Source organism: Bemisia tabaci, chromosome 9, assembly GCF_918797505.1.
Source record: "Bemisia tabaci chromosome 9, PGI_BMITA_v3".
NCBI lineage: Eukaryota > Metazoa > Arthropoda > Insecta > Hemiptera > Aleyrodidae > Bemisia > Bemisia tabaci.
The window spans coordinates 13,481,502-13,495,765 of NC_092801.1; the positions used below are offsets into that span (position 1 = coordinate 13,481,502).

At 40.7% G+C, this 14,264-nt stretch overlaps 1 protein-coding gene across 1 annotated transcript in view; it reads right to left on the reverse strand.

Moving 5' to 3' along the window:
• LOC109038179 (uncharacterized) overlaps window positions 1–2,371 on the reverse strand; it is a 29,107-nt gene extending 26,736 nt beyond the window's left edge. The window contains exon 1 of the mRNA XM_072304590.1: window positions 1,831–2,371. The gene's annotated coding sequence lies outside the window, so the exon portion shown is untranslated. The remainder of the gene's footprint in view (window positions 1–1,830) is intronic.
• Between the last annotated feature and the right edge of the window lie 11,893 nt (window positions 2,372–14,264).

A 14,264-nucleotide genomic window follows, 5' to 3' on the forward strand; every position in this document is an offset into this window, starting at 1 on the left:
AATGTAAAATAACTGAAGTAGTCTTCTTCATACCCCCCACCATTTTTTTTGGAGGAGAAAAAAAATTAGATGCAACAAAGGGCGCGGTAGTGCCACAAACCGGTGGACAAAATACACAAAATACAAGGCATACACAATAACACTAGATAAACAGGGAGAGAATGAAATTCGACCTCTCGATAATTTAAAAAAAAAATTGGCGTTCTGTCGCACAAAGAAAATTTTCAACCGTGAGTGAAACCGTTTTTTAGACTTTGAGCCTGGTATAAATATTTACACATAATAATAGAATAAAAATCAAATGTTATTCCTGAAAATTGAGATTATCATCATAGAAAAAAATAATTCTGGTACACATACAAATAGAAACAACTTTGAACGAAAATTGATTGGCGGCCGCAATTATCGAGGAACGCGTGGGCCTACTTGCCGAAGCATTGTCTCGACTTGAGTGGGCCATAACCGGACAGTTCTCCCTGACTTGAAAAGGAGGCGGAACTTTTGTAGTCGGCTTGGACCCCCAGGCCTGCCTCTGGCCTCCTGTCTTTGGAGGTAAGCCGTCATCGCGACGATGTCTGCGCGGTCAATTTCCTCTTCCCTATCCTCCATTACTACAAAAATTCGACGGTTTAGATTTGGTGGTCTTATGGGGACCTCTTCAGATGAGCTGGAAGAGGGGGAGGAGGACGATGATGTGCTCGAAGCGGGGGAGCACAGGTCTACTATGGCCGTTACCTGAGGCTCTGCTTTTGGAGCAATTAGTGGCTCAAATACGAACGTAAACATTGGTCGGGGCGGGTAGAGGTAAGCAAAGGGCCTTTGCAGGCATTCTGACCCCGGTGATAAAGGTCTAGCTTGTTTGGCAAATAATTGATCTTTGATGGAGATCCGTAACGCTTGTGAGACTAGACCCCCTTCTGGCTCCCTAATTTCGGCTCTACGGGAGAAAGCTTCCGCGCAAAGAAGGCTGATGGGTCCGCAATCGACACCGTTTTTTTGTTGCGGTGTTATGACAGGGTACTTAGACCACCGAGCCGTACTTTCCTGTCGCAATACCTGTACAAATTCGGCGATATTTGACAGCACTGTGCTAATGCTTTTATCGTGGTATAGGCTGTCGAACGCAACAATGCATTGAGCCGAAAAATCCACGCACACCAGTAGCCAGTGGTCGCGCGATTCTAAATTCACTGGTATTATGACCGTTTCGAGATCAAGAACGTTTTTGCCTGTAAAAAAACGGAGAGCCCGTTCCATGCCTCGTGAAAGCAAGCATTTGTAAAAAAATGAATTTACAATACAACTCTTTTCGTGGTGTAGTAGAAATCTGTCTTGTATCAAGCGACAGTAGGAGTTAATAATGATATCGTCGATTTTATCCCCTAACAATAATTTGGAGATCGATTCTGGTGGTAAATCCATTTCGAATTTGAAAATCGTTAATTTTGTAAACAAGAAAAATTTTTATTGCAGAATTTGCAGTTTGCAATTTGATTGCTTTAAATGTAACTTCTAAACTAAGTTAAGGCAATGTAACGAAATACAACTGTTTAGAAAGGCAGGAGGAGAGTAAGTTTAACAAAATTCAACTGGTTTGAAAATAGAAAGAGAGAAAGCTCAAAATAGTCTTACTCAGACATATTTTAAAATGAGAAGTTGATAGAAACCTCAAAAAAAAAATAAAGTGAGAGACAACTCAAAATAGTCTTACTCAGACATATTTTGAAATGAGAGAAACATCAAAAAAAAATAGAGTGGGAGACAGCTCAAAATAGTCTTACTCAGACATATTTTGAAAATGAAAGAGAGAAAAAAAAAAATTCGACTCACTGAAAAGTGACAAGAGGTGGTTAAAGTTGGTAGACAAAGAAGATTTATTGCAGCTTTACTCAAGCATGCAATTGATACAACTTAGAAAAGGAAGAAGCCTAGGAGAGGAGTAGTTGAGCTCTTGGAGATGAAAAAGAGACTCTCTCTGCAGTGGCCGCTGCCGCTGTATTTATAAGAGTGATTACATAACCGATGGTGGCGTGATGTCGTTGCGTAACTCCCCTAGCTTGTTATGTAATCGCGGTTACATAAGTTCTCAACTACACGGCTGGTTGCCTGATTGGGCAGGTGCAAAATACAATGCAAAATAAAAATGTAAAATAACTGAAGTAGTCTTCCTCATACCCCCCACCATTTTTTTTGGAGGAGAAAAAAAATTAGATGCAACAAAGGGCGCGGTAGTGCCACAAACCGGTGGACAAAATACACAAAATACAAGGCATACACGATAACACTAGATAAACAGGGAGAGAATGAAATTCGACCTCTCGATAATTAAAAAAAAATTGGCGTTCTGTCGCACAAAGAAAATTTTCAACCGTGAGTGAAACCGTTTTTTTTTTTTTTTTTTTTTTTTTTTTTTCTTTTTTTCTTTTAGACTTTGAGCCTGGTATAAATATTTACACATAATAATAGAATGAAAATCAAATGTTATTCCTGAAAATTGAGATTATCATAAAAAAAAATAGAGTGGGAGACAGCTCAAAATAGTCTTACTCAGACATATTTTGAAAATGAAAAAAAAAAAAAGAATTCTACTCACTGAAAAGTGACAAGAGGTGGTTAAAGTTGGTAGACAAAGAAGATTTATTGCAGCTTTACTCAAGCATGCAATTGAAACAACTTAGAGAAGGAAGGAGGTAAGCTTATAAAAAAAATTTATTTTATTTAAAACACGCAGCGCTAAGTGAGGGATCGCATCGGTCTGACCGTGATTTCCCGGTGACGAGTGAGCATCTACTGACCGCTTGAGGACGAGTCCAGAGGCAGACGACACAGCTTCACTACCGGTCGCTGCAATTCGCGTCCGTCCGACCTTTGGATTGTTACGACGCGGCTGACGTTGTCTGATCCCGGGTGGACATGGGTGACGCGTGCCAGTGGCCAGTGTAGTGGAGGTGTATTGTTTTCCTTCATTAGGACAATATCATTCTCGGCAATAGGTTCTGTACCGTGTTGCCACTTTTGCCGTAATTGCAATTCGTGTAAGTATTCCAGAGACCATTTTGCCCAGAAGTCATGGGAGATGGCCTGGAGTAATTGCCATCTTGAAAGGTAGTTGCGCGGTTCCTTACTCCAGTCGTACTCCGGTAGACTTAGAAGGGGTCCACCTACAATAAAATGGGCCGGAGTGAGCACCTCAATGTCCTCGATGTCCGATGATAAATTGCAGAGGGGTCTAGAGTTCAGTATAGCCTCGATTTTATGGAGAAGAGTTGACATTTCTTCAAACGTCAAGCTCTGATCGCCGATGGCTCTACGCAAATGATACTTAACGGATTTAATGCCAGCTTCGAAGATCCCTCCGAAATGGGGTGCGATTGGTGGGTTGAAATTCCAGCAGATTTTTCGTTCGGCCAATTTTCGCCGTAGTTCTGATTTGTTTTCGGGACTTTAAGGAACTCATAGAGTTCGCTCAAATGGTTGTTGGCCCCCACAAAATTCGTCCCATTGTCGGAGCAAATCTCTTCGCAGAGGCCCCGCCGAGACGTAAAACGATCTAATGCTGCGATAAAGGCTTCTGTAGTAAGGTTAGAGACTACTTCTAAATGGATGGCTTTGGTTGCCATGCAAATGAAAAGACAAATGTATGCCTTTATGAGTGACGCATTTCTCCTCTGTCCTTGTTTTAAATATACTGGGCCTCCAAAATCTACGCCTACTTTTAGGAAGCATCTGGCGGGAATTACTCTACTTTTTGGCAGTTCGCCCATTAAAGGCTCGGACTTCCGTTTTGAGAATCGTACGCATTTTATGCATTTTCTGAGAATCGAGCGAATTATAGAACGTGCCGCTAAAATCCAAAACTCTTGACAAATAATTCCTTGTAAAAGGCGAGGACCTGCGTGGAGATTTAGTTTATGATAATGCTCTATTAGCAAGGTTGTCAAGTGACATTTTTTTGGTAAAATGGCAGGATGCCGTGATGCATAGTCTAGATTTGACTTATTGAGTCTACCCCCCACCCTGAGGACTCCCTGGTCGTCGATAAAGGGGTTCAAAGGGGCGAGTCTGCTGGTCACGTTCCTCCCTGATTTTATGTTTTGTATATCATCTTTGAATTCGTTTCATTGAATTATTTTTACCAGAGCCACGATAGCTAGTTTTAGTTCTTCTGAAACAAGTTCACCTCTGAAAGTTGGTTCTCCTTTTCGTTTTAGGATTCTGTTTTTGAATGGTCGAAGACACCAAGCGGTTACCGCTCTTAGTCGCGCAAGGGATGAAAATTTACTCATGAAATTGTCCTCTTTGGTCACAGTAACAAACCCGAATTCTTGTGGTTTTATTTCGGGTACATCCTCGGTTTTTAAGGGTTGAATAGGAGTTATTTTCCAGTCTTTCGGGTCATTCTGTAACCAGATAGGTCCCTTCCACCACAAGGGATTGTTCACAAACTGACTGGGTAACGTACCGCGAGATGCCAGATCCGCCGGGTTGTCCTCAGATCTTACGTGGCGCCATTGATCCGCTGGTAGAGTATCAATAATTTTCACGACCCTGTTGGCAACATAGGTCTTTAACTTAAACGCGGGAGTTGTTAACCAACTTAGAACAGTCGTAGAGTCGCTTAAGGCAACGCAGCGCTCAATTTGAAATTTCGTTTTTTCCAAAGCTCTAGTAGCGGTGACAAATGATTTTGCGAGCAGTAATGCCCCGCATAATTCCAATCGAGGTACGCTGAGAGGCTTCACAGGGGCTACCTTTGATTTTGCCATGAGTAAATTAGAGTCAAAGTGGCCCTCAAAATTTGTCACAACATAAATGCTAGCCCCGTATCCGCTTTGTGAACCATCAGAAAATCCTATGAGCGTGATTACCTTGGTTTCAGTGTTGATGATCAATCTCGGTATTTTTAGTGACGTCAGCAGAGGGAGTTCTGAGAGCAGATTCAGCCAATAATCTGCGATTCCTGTAGGAATTTTCTCGTCCCAATCTACGCCGGCGATCCAGAGTTTTTGCACAATAATTCTGATTGCTAAGATGCAAGGAGCGATCCAACCCAAAGGGTCAAAAATTCTGGACATATTTGAGACAATTGCGCGTTTTGTTAGAGTTGTGCTGAATTCAAGTGGTTTGTATGAGTACACGTCACCTTTTGGGGTCCATCTTGCACCCAAAACCCCGTGAGAATCTCCTGGTTCTTGCCCAAAATCTAAAGGGATTGCCAGGTCAGCACTGTCAATTCCTTCTAAGGCTGCAGGATCATTACTTGACCATTTTTTCAATTCAAAGCCTCCACTTCTGGCGAGTCTAATGGCTTGATCTCGTTGAGGGAGTAATTTTGAGAGGGATTCATCTCCGAAAATCCAGTCATCGACATAGATGTTATCTTCGATGGACTCACAGGCATCAGGGTAATTTTCCTTTTCATCTGTGCTCAGTTGTTTTATTGTCCTGTTCGCGAGAAAAGGAGACGGACCAGTACCATAGGTGACTGTTTTTAGCACGTAATCTTTGATGGGCTCATTTTCGTTTTCCCTCCACAAAATATGTTGGAATTTTCTATCCTCTGGTCTGATCAAGATTTGCCTGAATATTTTAGTTATGTCCGCTACCAACACTATTTTATATCATCGTCTGGAGACCATCATCGTCTGGAGACCATCATCGTCTGGAGTATGAGTCATACTCATTAGCACTGGTGTCTCTCGGAGTGCCTGTTTGCAAAAATTTACTCTCATCTCGTTGAAGTAATTTCTTCCTCACATTACCAACATTGCGGCGTGTCCTTTTCCTGGCTATCTCCCTCATCAAGCTCGCACTTGATGAAGACCATGCATCCTATAGTCTTACCAATTGATTGCAATTCTAGCATCCGAAAAGAATGCCTCTTCTTTTTGAGCCAGTCTTTGCACTGCATTATTTCCTTTCGCCACCTTTTTTACTTTTTTCTGCAGTTTGAACATGTGTTCTCTCTGCTTATTGTATAGGTGATTCATAAGCTCTACCTAATCTCTCTCAGAGCCGTACGAAACTTTCTCCACGAGGTTTTTCATTACACTCCAGTCGCCACTACTGCTTAGAATCGTATATTTAATACCATAGGTTGTTTGGCTCTTCTCGAACCTCTCGACAATCATGTCTGTCCCCATTCCTGTTGATGAGCCTGTTCAGTTCTTATAGCAGACATGCTTAGGAATTTGTATCGGAATTTGGAAACGTAGCGTCTCTCAATATTTGAGAGTTGAAAAATGAAATCAATCCTCAAGTCAAATTTCATTACTTTTCCACTTTAATTGCATAATGTTTTAAACAGTTGGCGTGGTTCCCAATACAATGTTCCTCCATGTTCTTAACAACGCTGTGAATGGTCTCTTGGCTAGCATTCTCTTCGGAGAGCCTTAAGACCATGCATCTTAAACTCTTGCCAATCATTGTAATTCTGGCGTTTGCAAGGAATGCCTTTTCTCTTTGAGCTAGCCTTTTTACTGCGTTTTTTCCTCTTGCTGCTTTTTTTAGCAAATAGCGCATCCGTTGCTTCTATGCTGAGATAATTGCTCACGATATGAGGGGCTACATTCCATAGATTGCTCGATTATAAATGTTATTGAATCGAATGCGCATGTGAAATTGAACTTCAAGTACTGTAATTTGCCTCCAAACAAGACTTTCACTGGAGGAAGACTGATACCATTCTTCAAGAACGTAATCTCGGTGGAAACAGGTGGTTCAATAGATGAAGAAGGTGGAGTTAGTGGCCTCACAACCAATTTTTCATCAAAGAGATCTTCGGAAACATCGTCTGGAATCTCAATGGAGGAATCAAGATCATTGGAGGCTTGCTCCTGTACACCAGAGTCTGGTATTTCAATGAAGGAATCAAGATCAGTGCCGTCTTGCTCCTCTACATCAGAATCTGCAATTTTCAACTGATCTTCTTTCTCAGACTCTGCCTTTTCGTTCGCTTCTGCCTCTCTCAAAGCGTAATCTTCCGAGCTTTCTCGAATTGGCATTTGCCGTTTGCGTCGTGGGTCTACAATCTCAACAAGGAAGTGTTGTCCAACAAAGGCCAGCCTTTTTCTTTCCATTTCTTGCCACTTAACAGAGTTAAAGTAAATCTCTTCAATGTGCATGTCTACTTCTGTCCAGACTATAAAATAGCACACGGAGCAATCTGTCACTCCAAGTTGACACTGAATCTGATACATGTAATCGGCCGAATCTTTCAGGTAAAGTTCATCTGTTTCATTATCATATTTTAAATGAAAACTAGACCTGGTTTGAGCGACGTCTTTCAGCTGTTGGTATCTTACGGAATAAGGGCACTTTATTTCGACAGAGGCGTTGTCATCCTCCACAAGTGCATCTGGAGAAGCGCCGAGACATCCGTCTTTGAGGTAGACAAACAAGCCGCACAATCTAGTTACTTTGCCTGTCCTCTCCTCAAAGGCTTTCAGTGCCCTCGGCTCGTTCAATTTCCCCCACTCAGTTGCTGGGCATTCAAATTCGCGTTTGTACACCATGTTTTTGACCATGTTTCCAGGTTTCCCTCTCTGGAGCTTACAAATCCTCGCTGCATCAGAGGCAGTAGCGCGATATTTTTTTTCCGCAGACCATAGGTCATTTTCTGACTGGCCTCTCGTGTATTCCTCAATTTCCGCCTGCCGTTTTTTGTCAACCTGCAACAGTCGAATGCGTAACGCAATCTGCTCTTGCAGCTCAGTTGCTGGCATGTCCGGTCTCTCACACCTTCCGCCATAATCCTTCGATGCTTGAACTTTTGCTGCAGAAGCTCACCGTTCGAAATTTCCGGAGCATCTGGGTCACTTTCATCATCACCGGTGTCAGGTGGAGTGCCTGCTTGTAAAAATGTACTCTGCTCTCGTAGGAGTAATTTTCTCCTCACATAGCCGAGACTGCGTCTTGTCCTTTTCATCGCTATCCTCTTCATTAAGTTCGATGGTGATTTTTTATGGAGCTCAGCAAATAGCGCATCCCTCCAATCTTGCTGATGCGTGAAAATTAGAGCAGCTATGTGTACCCTTTGAGAGTATGCATCTCTCCTTCCATGAAAAACTTGTTTTGCTCCAGTGGCCTTAGTGACAAGGTGGTTGAAGCTCTCTGGCAGGTTTGTTGTTTCATACTGAACAATGCTCCGATGATAGCGTGTGAGCTGAGCAATTATATTGTCAGTTGAAAAACAAAATCTGTTGAGAGATCCAATTTAAATACATTTCCGCTTTTATTGCAGAATTTCTTCAAGCATTTGGCGTGGTTCCCAATGCAGTGTTCCCCTATGTTCTTTTCGACGCTGCAAATGGTCTTCTGGCTAGCATTCTCTTTGGAGAGCTGTAAGACCATGCGTCTCAAAGTCTTGCCAATCGTTGTTATTCTGGCGTTTGTAAGGAAAGCCTTCTCTCTTTGAGCCAGTCTTTTTACAGCGTTTTTCCCTCTTACTACTTTTTTTATCTGCTTCTGTAGTTGGAACAGGTGCTTTTTTTATTTTTGAAAAGGTGATTAAGGCACTCTACCTTTTCTATTTCAGATCCGTACGACACCTTCTCAACGAGGTTTTTCATCACACTCGAATCGCCATCACCGATCAGAGTGGTATATTTTATGCCATGGGTTGTTAGGTTCTTATTAAATCCCTCGACGAGCATGTCTGTCACCATGCCTGGTGAAGAGCCTGACCAGTTCTTATAACAGACATACTGAGGGATTTTTATAGGTGTCAACCTCCTACCTCGGTTTCTGAAGGCTCCTTTTGCCTTCAGCTGTTGCCTCCTTTTATTTTGTGCAACTTGGCATTTGTAACAATATTTGTTTCTTATGCCACCTTTTCTATGTCGGATCCATACGATACTTTCTCAACCAGGTTTTTCATAACACTTGAGTCGCCATCACCGATCAGAGTGGTATATTTTACGCCATGGGTTGCTAGGCTCTTATTAAATCCCTCGACGATTATGTATTGAAATTCGTAGCCATTCGGTTTTATCCTCAGAGCTTGATATGCTTGTGGAAAAAGAGAGGAATGAACAAAGATGACGGATTTACTAGATTGAACACATAACAGAATATTAATAATAATAACTACATACAAAAACAATATTGCCTTCTAGGCTAAAACACCTTATGGTGCCAAACTGTACCACTTTGTACTAACTTAGATGTAAGTAGAACAGCAAAAAAAAACATCATCAAAGAATATGAAAAAAATTATATTCCTTCATATTACTGCGGGATTAGCTTCGATTACAATAGATTAGACCACAAGTTGAGGAACAAGATTTTATCAAATTAGGGATCAATTGAGTAAGGTTATGAGAAATTTTTTAATAGTGTTTTTTTAAATGCATCCAAATCACAAGGGTGAGAGGATGACACAACTTGGAGAAAAACCATGTATGTGTAATTCAATTTTCGATCAGTACAGTAATTTCAGCTGATACCTCTTCTTTTTAAAACAGAAAATCTTGGGCAAGTGTTCATTGTTCGGACTTTCAACTCCTTGCTTCACCATGCCAACTCTCCATCCTCCTTATTTCCTAAGCTTATTCTGGATCAATTTTTTCCATATTTTTATTGAATACTTTTCCCTGTATTCGATGTTTCCAAGTCGCAGGAATGAGTGGCAATGTGAGATGCGGCCCAACCGCGCACGCTTCAGTTAGTGAGGAAGTAAGAGGATGAAAGAAACAAACACTCGAGATTGCTTTGATGTAGGAGATAGAGAATGCTCGCACACACTTATTTAACGAATTAACATTACTATTTTTAGTAGCAAGTCCCGAGGGACTTGCCTTACAAACGAAATTTATTACGTACATGACGACGCAGGTTTCCCTACTACCGTCTTGACCAGAGTTACTTGGATTGAGCCTGCGTCCCCCAATGGCCACTACCAGAAGCCAGTTAGCGCTTTGGCGGGGTCAACCCACCAAGATTTAAATCTCTGCCTGTTGAGATTCTGCCACCCATAAAAACGTGCATGTTCCGTTTGGTATGTCGCGTGGTGTCAAATCCTTGTTCATTTAATTGAAGAAAGACTGAATGCAACTTCTTTTTCGCTGACAAGGTAAAAAATAGAGTCACATTTGTCTTGGATTGATGTGTCCCAAAATGTGCGCCCTGTAACTGGGTCAAAATAAGTGCCAGACGTGAAGATACTTTTTACACTGTTCGGAGGTAAATTTCGTTCAATTTTTGGATGAATACTGCTGCATTTTCATACAGCGTGAATTCGACAGTTGCCTGGGCAATGACATTTTCATATGATGCGACAGAATCTGAAAACCTTGCTCCTTTGCATTTTCCCGAGGTTTCTACTTGGCCGGCTAATAAAGCTGTCCGGATCGACAGACCATTGATCGTTAGTCCAACCATTTTTCCATATTCTGAAAATGATTTTTCCTTTCTGATGCAAAATGTTTGTGTTGCACTGAGCGAATGAGGCAAGTGAGACTTTGATTCAGTTCATGCACGGACGGAGCTGGTGCCTTTATCCGCGTATCCGGCGTACGAGTCGACTATTTGGCAAACCGCAAAATCCATGCAGTGACGCGCTGCAGTTTGGTAAAATTAGAGTATTTTGATAAGTGTGTTACATTGAGTGGAAGTGAGCTCTGGGTAGTATTTGACTATTGAAGTTGGCACCGTCTGGAGGTCACTCCAAAGCGCGCATCTGCATGCAATGCATAGGATTTCTATTTTACATGAAAAGACTCTGATTGGCATGTAATCATTTTGCTGCACTAGCTGGTTAATAGTGCTAGTATTTATGGTGGTTTTCTGAGTGTAGTTGCATCCCTGTATGTGCTGGAGAGATATCTCAGTTTGGCAGACTGGTTTTGATATGCAGCCAAATCTAGTTAGGCTAGTCCCATGCTTGAGTGTCGCTCAGCCAAGTAACCATTTCTTGACAATGAATAACGCTATCTTCATCTAATGTTAGGGAAAGTGCTTGTATAATCTTCGCACGCGCAGGGATGGGAAACGTAGGGTTTTCCTTGAGCACATTAGAATGAGGAGGCAAATCAGATAAAATGCTTGGCAGACCTCCCCGTCATGAAAATTTTCGCTGTCTACATCATCAATTTTTAATTTAGTGCTTATTTTTCTAATAGTATGACTTGTGCTACTAACACCATTAATTTTAATTTTTACTGGTTGAAAAGTACAACTGTCCCGGCCGTGGACACTCGAATTTATGAGAAACGACGCTACTGCGCCAGAATCAATTAAAAATAAGAAAAAAATCAACTGCCTCTCTCTCGATTTTTCAAACTTTTTTGCTGTTTCACCATTTATTTCACTGATCATCACTTCTCTCGTCCATGAGTTTGCACTTTATCCTTGTTCTTGGCTAGACATTATTCAAGGGCAGACCTAAGATTTTCAGGATTTTCCCGCCTGTAAGACACAAAACACTCTCAAGTAATGCTTACCGGAAGTCCAGCAACTCCAGGTATCCCTTGCTGTCCTTTTTCACCGCTCAATCCCTGGTCTCCTTTCAAACCTGGGGCTCCAGGAAGTCCTTGATGGCCTTTAGCTCCTGGAAATCCAGGTAACCCATTCGGACCCCTCATCCCAGGAACACCTGGCTGTCCATCTAATCCTGGTTCACCGTCCTCACCTGGTTTCCCCTAGAATGGAAGTTTATTTATTTAGGATTAAGATCAACATTTGTTAATCAAGTTCTGATAGGCAAGGTCCCGTCATAACTACTAGCTAAGATTGTGTTTTTGCAACAATCAGATCAGTTCTGATGCTGTCTCTGGATTCCAAAAAATAGCCTTCAACCCCCCTTTTATTTTGATTTCAAATTCAATTTATTGATTTTGCAGATAATAGCGTCATGTGTATTTAGATTACCTTGATGGTTATCACATGACACTAAGCATCAATTTTCCCCCACGGATTATTTTTTATTTTGAATAGAGGTATCAATGCTCAAAGCCAGTTAAACTTAATTTCAGTGGAAGATCGCAAAGTCTTATTTATCATTTGAATTAATTATTTAGCAATACGTGCATGCTTCCAATAGAAAATCTCAGCGAATTTGTGTCATACTATGAAACAAATTTAAAAATAAAATGGTAAAGAAAATATCCAACCCTCCTTGAGTATAGAAGCAAATAATTTAAATGAAATTTTATGATGTAATGCAATTAATCCCCTTCAACTTTGACCATTTCATTTTTGAATGCATTATTTTACTATCAAGAAAATGCTGTGTAAAGTTGAAGCATTGGTGTTAATGCTTGTGACACTAGCCTTGATAGATTTTTTCGCCAAGTACATAGCATGGGATCAAATATTATCTCTAATATTGGAGGAACTAAAATCGCAATTTCTTTTATTGCTGAGGGTGTGAAAAAAGTTCTTCAATCTAAGGTAATGACTTTTTCCATCATTGTTATCTTCAATTAACGGCTTAGGTAATGAGAAAGAAGCAACAGCATTAACATTTTCGATTAAGATTGGTTCTAAATCAAAAGCATAGATATCGATGAGAAAATTCCTCCCCTAATCATGCGCAGGCAGATTGCAACCGCCAATGGTGAACTCTTCGGGTACAAGATTCATGGCATTTATGTCTCTTATAACTTAATGCAATTAAGCTTTTGAGCCTCATATGATTTGGTGTAGAGTTCTTTTCGGTCGTAGAGGATGCTGATGGAACATATTTTCAAAGTATTTCAAATCATCGGAATGGACCACTAGACAAGGTACGAATTTAAGCGATCTGATACATGTATCTTAACCAGAATTTCACGTAGAAAACGATTCACACAACGAAAATTACGGAAACCAACTCCTAACGAAGATATTAACGTTTTTATTTCACATTGGTTACGAGGAATTTGAACTGCCCGCTCACAAGAAACTCAAAACTCTACGTGAGTCAAATCGCCCACTACAACGGTTTCAGCAAGCTTCTCAATCGAGCAATGTTCATTTTCCATCATGTGTTGTTCAAACTATTAGCAATTTGCTATAACTGAGCCAAAGCGTCAAGATTGAGGTTGCCAGATTTTTATATCGCAGAGACTGTCATGATAACGTTTAGCGCGCGATGTGAATCACGTAGAGCATTGAGTTTTCATGAGCGGGTGGTTTGAATTCACGCATTAAGAATCATTAAATATCTTCGTAAGGAGTTAATGTCGGTAATTTTCGTTGTGCGTATCGTATTCTACGTAAAATTTTGGTTAAGAAGCATGTATCAGAATGCTGAAATTCGTACCTTATCTAGTGGTCCATTCCAGGGAAAATAAACGTAAATTAGACTTAATAGATCTAAGTATGACTTCGGATTTTGTACTCGTTCGGATCAGTTAAGGTCAACTCACCAGAGCTCCAGGAAGACCTGGCTCCCCTCTTAAACCTTGTTGACCAGGCGGACCAAAAGGCCCCGATTCACCAGGTTGTCCTCTCGGTCCTGTGAAGCCCTGAGGTCCAGGCAGCCCAGGAGGACCTATCCTAACATAGCGAAATTTCATTACTGATCAAAAGATTTTGTAAACCTGATCAACAGTAGTGAAACTAAAAAATTTAATATTGCTGTTTTTAGAAGAAATTCATCGTTCAAATAAATGTAGCATATCGACGGTGAAAGTCGGCAATCACATAACTCGATTTGCGACGTCGCAGACTTCCTGTCATACTTTATTCTTTAAACGGAAAACTACTCAACGGTGATTCCTTAAAACTGCCGTGATTTTTCTTCTGTGTGCGAGGAAAATTCTGCAAAAACTGCAAGGAATCATGTCCATTTGTTCTCCTTTAAAAAAATAACATAGTTGCGGAGATTTTCGGACACCGCAAACGAGTTATGTGATTGCCGACTTGCACTGTCGATATGTTAGGATGAAAGTATTCATAATTTTTAAAGAGGTTGGTTAATATTTGAAGAATCAAAATCTATTATAACAGTTTCTAACATAATCTACTTATTATAATTTTACTTTTATTAAGTATTTTTCTGTATAAATTAAACATGACATGTTTTCTCATAAGTTCTATTTGTGTCACAAGTTCATTGATGTATTTTAGCTCCAGATATCATTAGGACTGACTAATCATGTTAAGAACATTGCAAAGTTGCCTACCCTGCCGTGCTAAAGAAGAACGCTGTATGAACCTTCGAGAGTTACCAAAGTTCCCTTGATATAACATGTATTTTTGATGACATTCATGCACATTTTTCTTTGACATTTTCAGATATATTAGATTAAGTTGCGTACACAATTGTCTGAAAATTTTGG